The 13756-nt window shown below is 32.6% G+C and overlaps 1 pseudogene across 1 annotated transcript; it reads left to right on the forward strand.

Moving 5' to 3' along the window:
• The first annotated feature begins 2954 nt into the window (after positions 1-2954).
• Positions 2955-3407, forward strand: LOC308505186 (large ribosomal subunit protein uL15-like; annotated as a pseudogene). The gene has a single exon. The product of its transcript is annotated as a large ribosomal subunit protein uL15-like (transcript).
• The last annotated feature ends 10349 nt before the right edge of the window (positions 3408-13756 follow it).

Below are 13756 nucleotides of genomic sequence, written 5' to 3' on the forward strand. Positions count from 1 at the left end.
AATGTTACCAGTAGAAGAATGAATTTTAAACTGTTTCTGTTTCTTTTTACACTGATTCATTAAATTCCTGTTTCTTGTGGGGGTATCAGATTGGCCAAGCTTTGGTTACCTACCGGCACACATAGTGTATCTGCCCTTTTTAGCTTCGGAAGTAAAGTGTTCTAGGGAGTGAAGGATTCCTGCCTCATGAAAAGATTCATAATATGATGGATTCTCAAAACATATTGTTAGGTCTCTGAATGTCAGAGACCTTGACTTAATGATAGGTCTCTGAATGTTAGGTCTTAACTTACAGACAGAGCCATGTCTGCAACAAAACAACAAAGTATCTGTTGGCCTGCACCGGCAGACAGAGCCAAACTTGCGATAACAGAAAACGCCACAAAACAGCTACTGGCTTTGCAGGCAGTCAACATTTTCTGTTCAAACGATGCTACCCTGTCAGCACAGCCCCTATAAAACCCTCCTCACCCCCTCCTTCGGGGCTGCAAGTCTCTTTTAGGCATGCAGGCCACACTGTAGTGGTCTTTGCTCAGCCCAATATACTTTTCTCTCTTACAATAAAAACTTTCTTAACTTGCCTGACGATATGCGTTCTTTTACTGGCTGACCTATCACATATTGTCCATTATCTTAATTCCATTCCTACCTGCATAGTTTATAAATTGCCTGTCCTCCAACCCCAGAAACTTAAATGGATAACTCGTTTTCTATAGTTTTAGGTTGTATCACCATTTAGAAGCACAATACCAAAGCTTATGAAAGATATCTACACTTAGTTAATGTAGCGTAAAAGTGAATCCGATTCGCATTACTGATTTTGGTTTAACGGCAAAATGTTTCCCCTAGTACACACATCATTTGAGGATTCTACTTTGGATACCAACATAAAGTGACACAAATATAAAGAAAGACAGCAAGTTGGTTAAGTCTGTAAAGAAATTACTGGAAAAGGTAAACAAAGCATACATTTAATGATGGCGTCTCACAGACATCACTTCTTATCTGTGAGAAAAGGATTTCTGTTAATTAGGCTCTCTTTATTCTCTAGTAAAGACCTATTTTATGTATTCCTGTCTCTTCTTTTTCCATTGAAAAGTTGTGGATTTATGATGTAAATTGGATAAAATTGTAGCTCTGCCAAAGCTTTACTACTACCACTATTACTACTAATCTACTACCAGCTAGTATGTACTCAGGCTTACTATGTGCCATACCCACATAACCAGTTCTAAAGGCTCTGCATGCAATATCTCATGTTCCACTCCCTCTCCAAAATCCTATGAGTTCCTGATTATGGCTTCCCACAGTGATTGATGCAGAAGACAATGACTTCTCTTTTTGCAAAAACACAAATTAAAAGACCTTTGGAACCACACTAATTGAATTTTGTTCAGTATTTTTTATAAAAATGTGACCAATTAGGTCGTCTTTCTCAAATGTTTATTTTCTTGTTCATAGAGTGCATTGCAAAGAGGACTCTTTTTATGTATATCCTTCAAATCATTCTCAGTGAGTCTCTGGAGATGTTTCTCTGAGAACGCATTCATTTCGAATGCAACTCTCAGCTTATTTTGGGTTAAAAATAACCTTTCTAAATTCTGATATTCAATAACCTATGTTACTTAGAGAATTAAGCTGGATTTCTGACAGTTTGGGGATGAGGTTTTTAGCCTGTTTTTCAAAAAATTCTTTGTATCACCTTGCAATTTCTAAATGATATATTTATTTGTGTAACATACTCCAATCTGTAAGTTTCTCCTCACATAACTGCTGTACAAATCAGTCAGGCTTCAGCTTAGGTGGCATTTCAGGAAAGGTACAGTTTCCTTCTTTCTCTTCCCCTGATCACTTCGCATCGATATGTTAAGGCATCTGTTTGAAAGTTACTCATTTTAATCAGCCTTACACACTACTGGAAAATTATTTGAATCTTCTGTAAAAAAAAAACAAAACAGAAAATAAACTGTGATATCAATTCCAGTATTCCTGATATCCATGTTGCCAAATCCACTTACAATCCAGTTTGTTGGCTTATTTAAAACTTAGTGGGTGCTCATGGGGAATATAGTCAATAATATTGTAGAAACTATGTATTGTGTTAGATGGGTACTAGATTTATTGGTGATATCACTTCATAAATTATATAAATGTCTAACCACTATGCTGTACACTTGAAACTAATATAAAACTGAATGTCAACTATAATTTTTTAAAAGTCATGGGGTCGTGTACAACATAGAGAATATAGTCAATAATATTGTAATAACTATGTACTACGTAATAAATATTTAATAACTATGTCAGATGGGTAATAGACTTATTGGAGTTAACATTTTATGAGGTTTATGTTGCTTCGTACACCTGAAACTAAAAAACAAACAAAAACACTTAGTAGGTGCTCAATACTAAGCCTACTATTTATTCACTTTCTCTTTTGTTCTTTCATCAAATTTTTAAATATTACGTATGGCTTTCCAGACCCTGTATTTTACTTTGATCACTTTTGACCATCTTCTTCTAAGATTATATTTCATTTTATTTTTTACTACTTAATGAGAATTAGGCTCAAGTTGATCTTTCCAACAAATATTATTTGATGGCCGTCTTTGAACTACGGACTGTGATATGTGCTGGGTGTGACACTGGTCATCAATACAGATAGAGATGCAATCCTGGATTCACATTGTACAAGTCACCTAGCAAGTGAAATGAAGATGAATAAATCCTAGGTGTTCTAAGAGGTAGTGGTGAGAGTACATAGTTTCTAGACAGCACATACGAGAGACAGCATGCCCAAATAGAAAAACTGAGGAATGCTAGGAAAAAAAACACAAAACAAAAACGATAGTTCTTCAGAACAACAGTGTTTACTCCCTGGTCTACTTCAGATGTTCTGCAGCGCTTTGCACATTCAAAAAATAATGTGAGGCTCTTTCATTTCAGCTGTCAGCATGCTATCCAGACTACGGAAGACCGGAAACTCTGGGGCCACGAGAGCCATGACCGAGGCCACATTGGTAAGCACCAGAAGCACCCAGGAGGCCGAGGTAAAGCTGGTGGCAGGCATCACCACAGGATCGATCAACTTTGACAAGTATCACCCAGATTACTTTGGGAAAGTTGGTGTGAGGTATTACCATTTAAAGAGGAACCAGAGCTTCTGCCCAAAACTCAACCTTGACAAACTATGATCTTTGGTCAGTGAGCAGACACAGGTAAATGCCGCCAAAAATAAGACTGGAGCTGCTCCTATCACTGCTGTGGCATGATCAGGCTACTTACTGCCAAGTTCTGGGGAAAGGAAAGCTCCCAAAGCAGAACGTCATCTGAAGGCCAAATTCTTCAGCAGAAGAGCTGAGGAGAACATTAAGGGCGTTGGAGAGGCCTGTGTCCTGGTAGCTTGAAGCCAAATGGAAGGAAGTTCATTATATGCTCAAGTGTTTTCTTCTTCAAAAAATAAAAAATAATAATAATAACAATAATAATAATAGAAGTGATCAACATGTAAGGAAAAATATTGAGAAGTTTTGATTTCCTTCATACTAGTCCCAAAACTTCTGAGAAATGTGAAATTAAACGGATTCATACTTTTTTGTTGAATCATCTTTTACAATACCTATAATAAATGCAAAACCTCAAAAAGTCAGTTTTAAAAAAATATGGATGCTTACAATACTCTTATAAGCCATTGTTCCGGTAGTCATTGGGAATCTTCCAAATTGCTAAGGAAAGACCATAAATGTAATGACAAAAACAAGAATTGTTACGATGTAACAGAAATGAGAGATAAAGAACAGAAAAGCAATTAATTCCTTTAATACACTAAACAGTTAGGTTTGAGATTTTTATAGCATTGTGAACAAAAAAACATGGGGATTATAAATCATTCTTTTAATTGGAAAGAGAAGTAAGTTCTGAATACACAGAATCTTTGTGCTGAGGTCTATAATAATAGCAATTATATCAGTCCACTATGTCTACTCATGATTCAAGGGAATGGTTGTGTAACATTTCAATATAAGTTATATGTGCATATGTTGATGGAGATATAGTTTTATTTCATAATATATTCTAATTCATAGTGTAACAAAACATATAAAATTAGATTCCACTACAATCTTTTATGGCTAATCAAATTCTGTCACCAAATTTGTTCTCATCAGATTTTACAACAAACATACATTGTTGGTAGAGCAGATACTACTGTTTCCATTTATGTGAGACTCAGAGATATTAAATAACTAGGTTAATATGAAAAAAATAAAGCCACATGCCTCATCCTCCAATTCGGAACCTATTATTCCCTCTTCCTTATAATTTCCACAGCCTTCTCTTTTGATAACAACCAAAAAATAACAATTTAGGGGAAACATACTAAGTGAAATAAACTTTTTTGCACTACATGTTTTCAATAGTTTTAAGTAGTATGTCTTTTCTAACAATTCTATCTTTCACATTTGTTGCTGCCTATTTTGGATCAAAGAGGATCTTTTGGATCAAAGAGGATCTAATCTGGTTGAATACAAATTATTTATCTTTGCAACTGCAGGATGAAGTTGGCAGGACTGGCAGATCTATTCAGCCATTTAAAAAAGCAAACCAGGACCCAGTGTCCCAAAACAGCACTGAAGAAATATTGTTGAGCAAGTAAGTATCCTTGCCATATTTTCAATTCATGTGATAAGATGTCATTTGTGTAAACAGGGTCACAATTTGTATTCCCCAATACAAAGTTGGTCTACTGTCTTTTTTTCCAAGTTCTTAAACAGTGTGTAATCCCACCTCTTATAGGGCAGAGGGGAGAACGTTTTGTGTTCATGATTGGAAAGGATAATTTTGAATTGGAACTTGTACGAGACAAATATAGATCAAGTATAAACAAACAAGGTAAACTACTTAACATCTTAAGTAGTTTCTTAAGCTGTCTTTCACAGTCTCGGAGCTCTCTCTTTCTGTGAATTCGCTTTATTTTTGGCCATTGCATGCTTTTTGCACAGAGTCATCACAAATTCCATAGTTTCACTTAAGTGGCTACCTCCCAGGGGAGAATGGATTCTCTTCCTAGTTCCTGGTCTAAACATTCTGGGAAAGAACTCTAACAGACCTGGGTTGCTCCAAGGGACCACACAGAAGCAATTCACTCAGGAAAGGAGCGCTATTCTTAGTGCGCATCCTGGGGTTAAATGTCCCTCTTTTGGGGACATGTACCTAGAGACAAAATGGCAGGATCTCATAATACAAACTTCTTTATATTTTACATCAGCAGAGTACATTCAGGATTTTCTGAATCATGAATAATATGCAATTCTATGTTTATGAGGGGAAATCCAAGTTTTATTACAAAATTTAAAATTCACATAACAAAACTAAGACTATTAACAATAAACTGATAATAAAAGTTACTTAAATAAAAATAATCGACTTCATATTAATAAAGTTCCTATACAGAGAAAATATGGTTTTAATATTAAATTTCTAATTATGTATGTTCTTATTTCATACTAATATAAGAATTTATTGCGTTATTTCCCAAAATAACTGGTAGTGTAGAATAATTCTGGCAAGCATATGCCCATTTTCAGAGCTCTTGGGAATATCTGAAATACGCGATCAGTTTTGAGTCCAAGTTATACTGTTTACTCAACATCAAATGTATATATAGCCAATATGAAGAATGTAGAATGAACAGAAATACTACAAATTCCTGAGATGCTTAATCTTCTGAATTCATTTGCTCAGAGGTAAACATCTGTCTAGAATAGACGATCCAATTTTGTGATTTTTCTCACTGAAAGAGGCCTAAAACTTCACTTGCACAACCCTACTAATAAAAAGTATACTTTTTCATTGGATTAACCAGATACAACATTCATGACTATTAAAGTTAGTCCAAAACATGTTTCCGATCTCCTTCAACATAATTATTATCTCCTTGCTATTTTTTTTTTTTTTTTTTAGGAAAAGCATATAACCTTATAATCATGCCCTATTTATCATGCTGTCTCTCCACCATTTGCTAAATCTGTTACAGGAAGGGAACTTCATTTCATTTCTGGTGGTCACTCTAGCTTTTCTTTCCTTTAATCCTGTTTCAGAATTTCTTCATTCACTCTCTTTACGTATTTTCTTCTAGTATTGCTTAGGTTTCTCTTCCAACACTCATTTAAATAATAATTCCATAGAAAAGGACAATAAATACCAATGCCTATCTAAAAATCAAAGGCAATAAAATCCAGTACTTATCTAAAAGTATAGGATTGAGGTTTAGCAAATAGAAATATTTTTTCATCCCTTTCTTCCTAATGTCTTCCCTTCCTTCTTCTTTGTAAAGAATTATTCAAAACAATTGCTCAACTACTTTCACTTTAGAAGATACAATAAAACATGCTGGTAAAAATCAAAACTTGATCTTTAGTAATGGATGTTTTCCAGGTACTTTATTATTTAAAATGAATGTATATTTCCAGACTTCTTAAAAATAACATATTAAAAAGAGTTTTGGGTACAGAGTTGGCCCTTCTAAAAAGCTTATTAAAACAAATGATAAATTTATTTGGCTGTCAGAAATATGGTGGATGATACATTATGATGAAAATGAAAAGGAAAGGTTTGGCAACTTTTTACAGAATCTTCAATTTAGAATGAAACAGAATTCAAATAAGGTCAACTGGGAGATAGAAAGGTAAACCTTCCCATCATTCTAGGGAAATACCCTCTGTTGTAAATATGATTAATATTTTGAATTTTAAAAAGAAATGTAAACTCTGGTAAATATGTAAAGTTTTACTATTGACAGTAAAACACCAGCATATTTTGGTGGTTATTTTTTAAATCTACTGATGAAGGGAGGTGGAATGGGAAATGCCCTAATGCTAAGTTAAAACTTTTAGATGGAAAGTGTAGAAAATATCAGGATAAGAGATGAAGGATGAGAGTTACAGAAAGTATAGAGAGAGGGTTGAGGATGGCTTCTCAGTAAGCAGACAGCCGCACTGCAGAGGAAATAAACAGTTTTGAGCATAGTTAAGTCATTACATCTCTTTAAGTATTAATGTTCTTTTTTTCAAATGGAAATAAAACTACATGTGTGGACACTATTTATCATTTGGGTTCTGTGTTGGCTCCTGAAGATTCCTGCTTGTCTTTGTCTTCCTCTCTTATGAGGATTAAATGATAGCCTTGTCACAAAATATGAAGTATTTACAGGGCAGAGTTTTTGTGTTAGGTTGGCAGTCTGAGTCAAACCAAATTCAAACTCCATTACCACCACTTACTAGCCAGTTATTTAATTTCCTAAAAGGGGTTTGAGGCAGTAAGAATTATTTTCCTATTGCCTTTGAAGCAAGTGAGAAAACTTTTGAATTATGTGCACAATAATTTACCCTCAGTTTGGGTTTGGTAGCATTTAGTATCTGTCAGGAATAAAACTAATTTCTCTTACTGCCCTTGGTACCTATGATTTCACACTCAAAATGAAGAGTTTGAAAAAGGAGAGAAACACGTTCCATGCCATTATTCATTTCAATTAGAATTGCTGAAATAACATTAAAAACAATAGAAATACTTTTGACCCAATAATTAATTTGTTTTCAGTGTTTATTTACATACTCAGATGGTTTAGTTTTCTGATTTCATTTTTAATTTACAGCATTTAATTCATTGCACATCTGGATGATATAGCATTTCTATTGTTTTTTAATGTTATTTCTAAATTGCTTCAGGTTCATTATTCGAACCTGAAGCCCCATGGTATATGTTATTGCAATTCCAGTTAAGTTTATTAAATGAGATTTTTCTGGAGTGGAATACTTTTGCCATATGGTAATACATTTTTGTAATAGGAATTATAATCAACTCTGCCAAATCCTGAGAAAATGTTTAAGGATTTATTTTATGTGTTTTATCATAAATTAATCTATGCAAACAAAATACTATTGTAAATAGAACAAACACCATCCACCCAACACCTGATTAATACATTTAACATTAGCAATATTTTGGGCCCCTACCTTATTCCATCCACTCCCCATCCCACCCTGTTCTTCCCTCAAATATTCACTGTATTAAATTTTGTATATGGCCTAGTATTTTTATATTTTTGATATTTATAAAAATGGAGTCATATGGTATGTTTGTTTAATGAATTTATTTTTATTAATTACTCTTTAAAATTATTTAATATATACATATGTATACATAGCTATAATTCATTCTTTTTCACATCTGCATAGTATTTCATGTGAACATGCCAAAATTTATTTACTTTTCTGTCCACATACTTTAGTGTTTTTCCACTTTTTCTCTATTATCAGCAATACCCCTATATATATTACTGTGTGTTTCCTGGTACACACGTGCAGAAGATCCGTTAGGGTGTCTGGGCCAAGTAGGAGTAGACTTGCTGATTCTTTGGATATGCAATTCCTCACCTATAATAGGCCAAATTGTTTTCCAAGGTATATAACGATATATACTCCCACGAGTAGTGAATACGATTTTTAAAACACAAATAATTCTGTATTTTAAAAAGAGTTATATTTAAAATTATAAATTTTCATATCATTATAGGTTTGAATTAAATAAAATGAGTATTATATTATTTTTGCATCTCACAGAGCCGAAACTATAGTTACACATAAATTGTTCAGGCCAAATTTCACATTTCCCAAACTATACACTGGGACTCTGTCTAAAAATAAAGTAGAAGTTACTCTGGGTTCCCTTTTCCCAGCACAGAGCAATGTAAAAAAATCAAAATTAACGGGGGAGGCCCCTTGGGACTGGGCTCTAGGGAACAGAGGACACCTAGTGGACATACTTCTGCATCTCTTCAAAAAAAGAAAATTATAATAGTCCTTTTAATTCTTAAATTATAAGGAGGACTCTTTTCCCCATTAGTAAATTAAGGTAACGAGAGCTATAAAATGTTTGTTAATTTATTACTCTTTCACTTTTTCAGTAAATAATGCATTCATATGATTAAAAACTGAAAGTCTTAAAAAAAATTGGCAGTGGAAAGTCTCTTTCTCCCCTCTGCTCTAAGAAAGGCCCATTCCCCACTATTGGATTTGCATGTAAACTGTTGGAAATACGCTAGTGAACAAATAAGCAAATTGAATACAAACTAGTTTTTTTCTCTTTATCCATGAATGAAAACTCACACTTATGCACACTGATTTATTACTTACTAAACAAATGTTGGAAAACTACATATCAGTTTAAAAAGATCCCCTCCTGCCCCCTCTACCAGCTTTACTGTGTCCCATTTTATAGATTAAATATATAATTTATTTAACTCGTTCTCAAATGACAGACATTTAGGCTATGGATGTGCATTTCCTAACTTTTGAATTTTTTCTAACAATACTGAAAAGAACATTTATCATTTTCAATGCATTGTGTCTGTTTACGCCCAGGATAAATTCTCAGATTGGAATTTATAAATCAATGGCTACATGAACTTATAAATTGTTAAATGGTGATAAATTGACCTCCATAATGAATGTATCAAATTATACTGCCCAAAAAATATATCGAGTTCTGGTAACAAGTTTTGGATATTTTTTACAATATAGTAAGTGAAAATTAATACCTCAGTCAAGTTTAAATTGAACTTTCTATTGTAATAAACTCTTCATTGATTCCTATGTCTTAGAGCTTTATAAAAATTTTTCCTTAAAAGTTTCTGCACAGCAAAAGAAACCATCGACAAAATAAAGAGGCAACCGACTGAATGGGAGAAGATTTTTGCAAACAGTTCCTCCGATAAGGGTCTAATATCCAAAATATACAAGGAACTCATGAAACTCAACAACAAAAAAACAAACAACCCAATTGAAAAATGAGCAGAGGACCTGAAGAGACATTTCTCCAAAGAGGACTTACAAATGGCAAATAGACATATGAAAAAATGCTCAACATCACTAATCATCAGAGAAATGCAAATAAAAACCACAATGAGATATCACCTCACCCCAGTCAGAATGGCTATCATCAACAAGACAAATAGCAACAAGTGTTGGAGAGGCTGTGGAGAAAAAGGAACCCTCATACACTGTTGGTGGGAATGCAGACTGGTGCAGCCGCTATGGAAGGCAATGTGGAGGTTCCTCAAGAAATTACGAATAGAATTACCATATGACCCAGCAATCGCTCTCCTGGGTATCTACCCCAAAAATATAAAAGCATTTCTCTATAGAGACACGTGTACTCCAATGTTCATTGCAGCTTTGTTTACGGTGGCCAAGACATGGAAACAACCAAAATGTCCTTCGATAGATGAATGGATAAAGAAGTTGTGGTATATATACACAATGGAATACTATTCGGCGTTAAGGAAAGATGATATAGGAACATTTGTGACAACATGGATGGATCTTGAGAGTATAATGCTAAGTGAAATAAGTCAGACAGAAAAAGCAGAGAACCCTATGATTTCACTGATATGTGGTATATAAACCAAAAACAACAAAAGAACAAGACAAACAAATGAGAAACAAAAACTCATAGACACAGACAATAGTTTAGTGGTTACCAGAGGGTAAGAGGGGTGGGGGGAGGAAGATGAGGGTAAGGGGGTTCAAATATATGGTGATGGAAGGAGAACTGACTCTGGGTGGTGAACACACAATGGGATTTATAGATGATGTAATACAGAATTGTACACCTGAAATTATGTAATTTCATTAACAATTGTCACCCCAATAAATAAATAAATTAAAAAGAAATTTTTCCATAAACAGTGTTGATATTCATTGGCCATATTTACAGGTGTTTTGGTCTTTTAAAAATCTATAGGCAGAAATGCTCTATATTCAAGAGATTAATCCACTGCATTAAAATTTGTAGATGTTTTCCAATTTTGTCAAATATCTTTTGACTTATTTTTAAATAAAGATTGTTTTGTTATGTTGTCAAATTTCTCAATCTTTTATTCAATATCTTCTAAGATTTTGAATCATAAAAAGACCTTTGTCATCCAAAAGTTAATAAAAAAATTATATTTTCTCTAATAACACTATAGTTTTCAAAACTGTATTTTAAGTCTTTATTAGAAATGCATTCTCTTAATTAGCGTGCAGCATGGATTTAACTTGATTTTTCTAATTGGTTCTTCGTCTGTTCAAAAAACATTTATTAAATGCATATCGTTTTCTCCCCAATGAATTGAGATACTATCCCTAAGATACAAAATCTGCACTTAAGACTACAAATATTACTATCTTTGTGATAGTATGTTTTTTTAAAACAGTAGCATGATATTCATTTCCATTTATTATTTTTGTTTGTTTGCTTTTCAGACTTAGAAGAATTTTTCTTAATTCCAATGTTTCACTGTGCTTTTTAAATTCAGGTCTTTGCACAAACCTTTATCGCTAGGTATTTGATCTTTCCTTGCTAATGAAAAAGGAGTCTTTATAATATCTTCTAAGTAGTTGTTACTAAAATATGTGACACCAAGTGTTTTCATACATTAATTTTGTTCTACTGTATGTTAGCTCTCTAAATTAGTATGTGTTTTTACAAATTTTAATTTATTGTGATTGATTTTTCTGAGTATAAAATCAGATCTCATGAAAGTAGTAATGTTTTTATTTACTTTTTACAGTTTATGTGTCTAATTTTCTTTATCTTCTCTAATTGCATTTATACATCACCCTCAGTACGATGTTAAGTAATAGCCATGATTATGGATATTTCTTACTTTCCTTAAAATGCTACAGTGAATGAACATGTTTTATGTTCATAGGACAAATCCCTATTTTATTAATCACTGTTAACCCCACACTTATTGAACACATACATTTAATTGAATGCTTACCACTATGGCAAGGATCATTATAAACTTTTGTTACATACATTAATATAATGAATTACATTATCCATAATCACAATGTCTTATTTAATATTCTGCTGGATTTTATTTACTAAAAATTAACAGCTAAGACTTACTAGTCATAAATGAGTTTGGTCTTTAGATTCTTTGATTGCAATTATATTGGTATTTTATTATATTTTCATAAACCAAGAATTAGTAAGTTTATTGTTAGTTTGTTTTACTTAATATTTTGATACTGTTTAAGTAGCATTGGAATTATTTGACAGAATTTTGAGTCAGAATTCTTCTTCAAATCATATGAGCCAATACATTTGGGAAAGGTTTGTTATCTCTTTATTCCATGGGAATCATTCTATTTAGATTGTCTTCCTCTTCTAGAATTTAAATTTCATAAATTATATCCAGGCTTCCAAATATATTTGTAGAGAGCTGTGCAAGATGGTTTCTTATGAGTATTTTAATTTTATTTTTTCTGTTTTTATAGTTTATTTCCATTATTGATTTTGCATATTTGTTCTTTTCCTATTTTCTCCAGATTTATGTTAGTTAGTGATTTAGCTATTATATTGTTTTTTTCAAAGGACCTGATTTTTCATTTGTGTTTTATACTGTTTTTCTAATTCATTTTCGGCTACTTTAACCTTTACTATGTCTTGCTTTCTACAACCATTTTATTTTGTTCTTCATTTACTAAGTTTTGATTAGTTTAATTCATTTATTTTCCTTTTTTATCACTTATGCATGTATATAATTAATTTTCTTTTGAAAGTTGTTTTAGCTCTATATTGTAGGCTATATTATATTCTAATAAGTAAGGCATTCATTACTGTTAATTATATTCTAGATAAAATGCAGTTTCATTTTAGGTTTTACTTTTGACCCAATAATTAATTTGTTTTCAGTGTTTAGTTACATACTCAGATGGTTTAGTTTTCTTTTCTGATTTAATTTTTAATTTACAGCATTTATTTCATTGCACATGTAGATGGTATAGCATTTCTATTGTTTTTAAGATTATTTCTAAATCGTTGTTTCTTAGGGAAATTTCACATGAAAAGAGAAAGTTAATGACTGATGTACTTATGTTGATATCAAACAGAAAAAAACAAGTACCAACTTATACAAAATTTCTACTTCTCTTAAATGGCAGAGGCATCTACAGCTTTTTTAGTTTTATTTAGTCTTAAAGTTTAATGTTTCTCTTTCTACCACATCAGTTGTAAAAGGGAGGAGAATTTTGGAAGAGAGAAGAGGTAGAACGAATGGGATGACCTGTGATGCTTAAAGGTGAAAATGTTTGAACTAGGGAGGTTGGGAGGCTGGGTGAGAAAGGTGAAGGGATTAAGAAGTACAAATTGGTAGTTACAAAATAGTTATGGGGATGTAAAATACAGTATGAGAAATATAGTCAATGATATTGGAAAAACTATGCATAGTGTCAGGTGGGTACTCGACTTATTGGGGGGGGGTCACTTCACAAAACATAATTGTCTAACCACTACGCTGTATGCCTGAAACTAATATAAAATATTGAATGTCAGCTATAATAGAAAAAAAAAAACACAGTCATGGGGATGTAAGTACATCATAGAGATGATAGTCAATTATATTGTAATAACTATGTACAGTGTCAGAAGGGTGATAGATTTATTGGGGTTATCACTTGGTGAAGTGTATAAATGTCTAATCACTATGTTGTTTTGTGCACCTGAAATTAATATAATATTGCATGTTAATGGCAATTTAAAAATAAATTTTTAAAAATTAAAAAAATACACGTTAGAATTGATTTTAGCTCTAGGAAGGACTACAACATGATAGACAGATCTACAGATAGGAATGCCTGAGAGCATTTTGGTATTCTATATTCTTAATTCTACAAAACTCACCACCCTGATTATGTCTGATTCTGAA

This window comes from Rhinolophus hipposideros (genome assembly GCF_964194185.1).
Source record: "Rhinolophus hipposideros genome assembly, chromosome: 11".
Lineage (NCBI taxonomy): Eukaryota > Metazoa > Chordata > Mammalia > Chiroptera > Rhinolophidae > Rhinolophus > Rhinolophus hipposideros.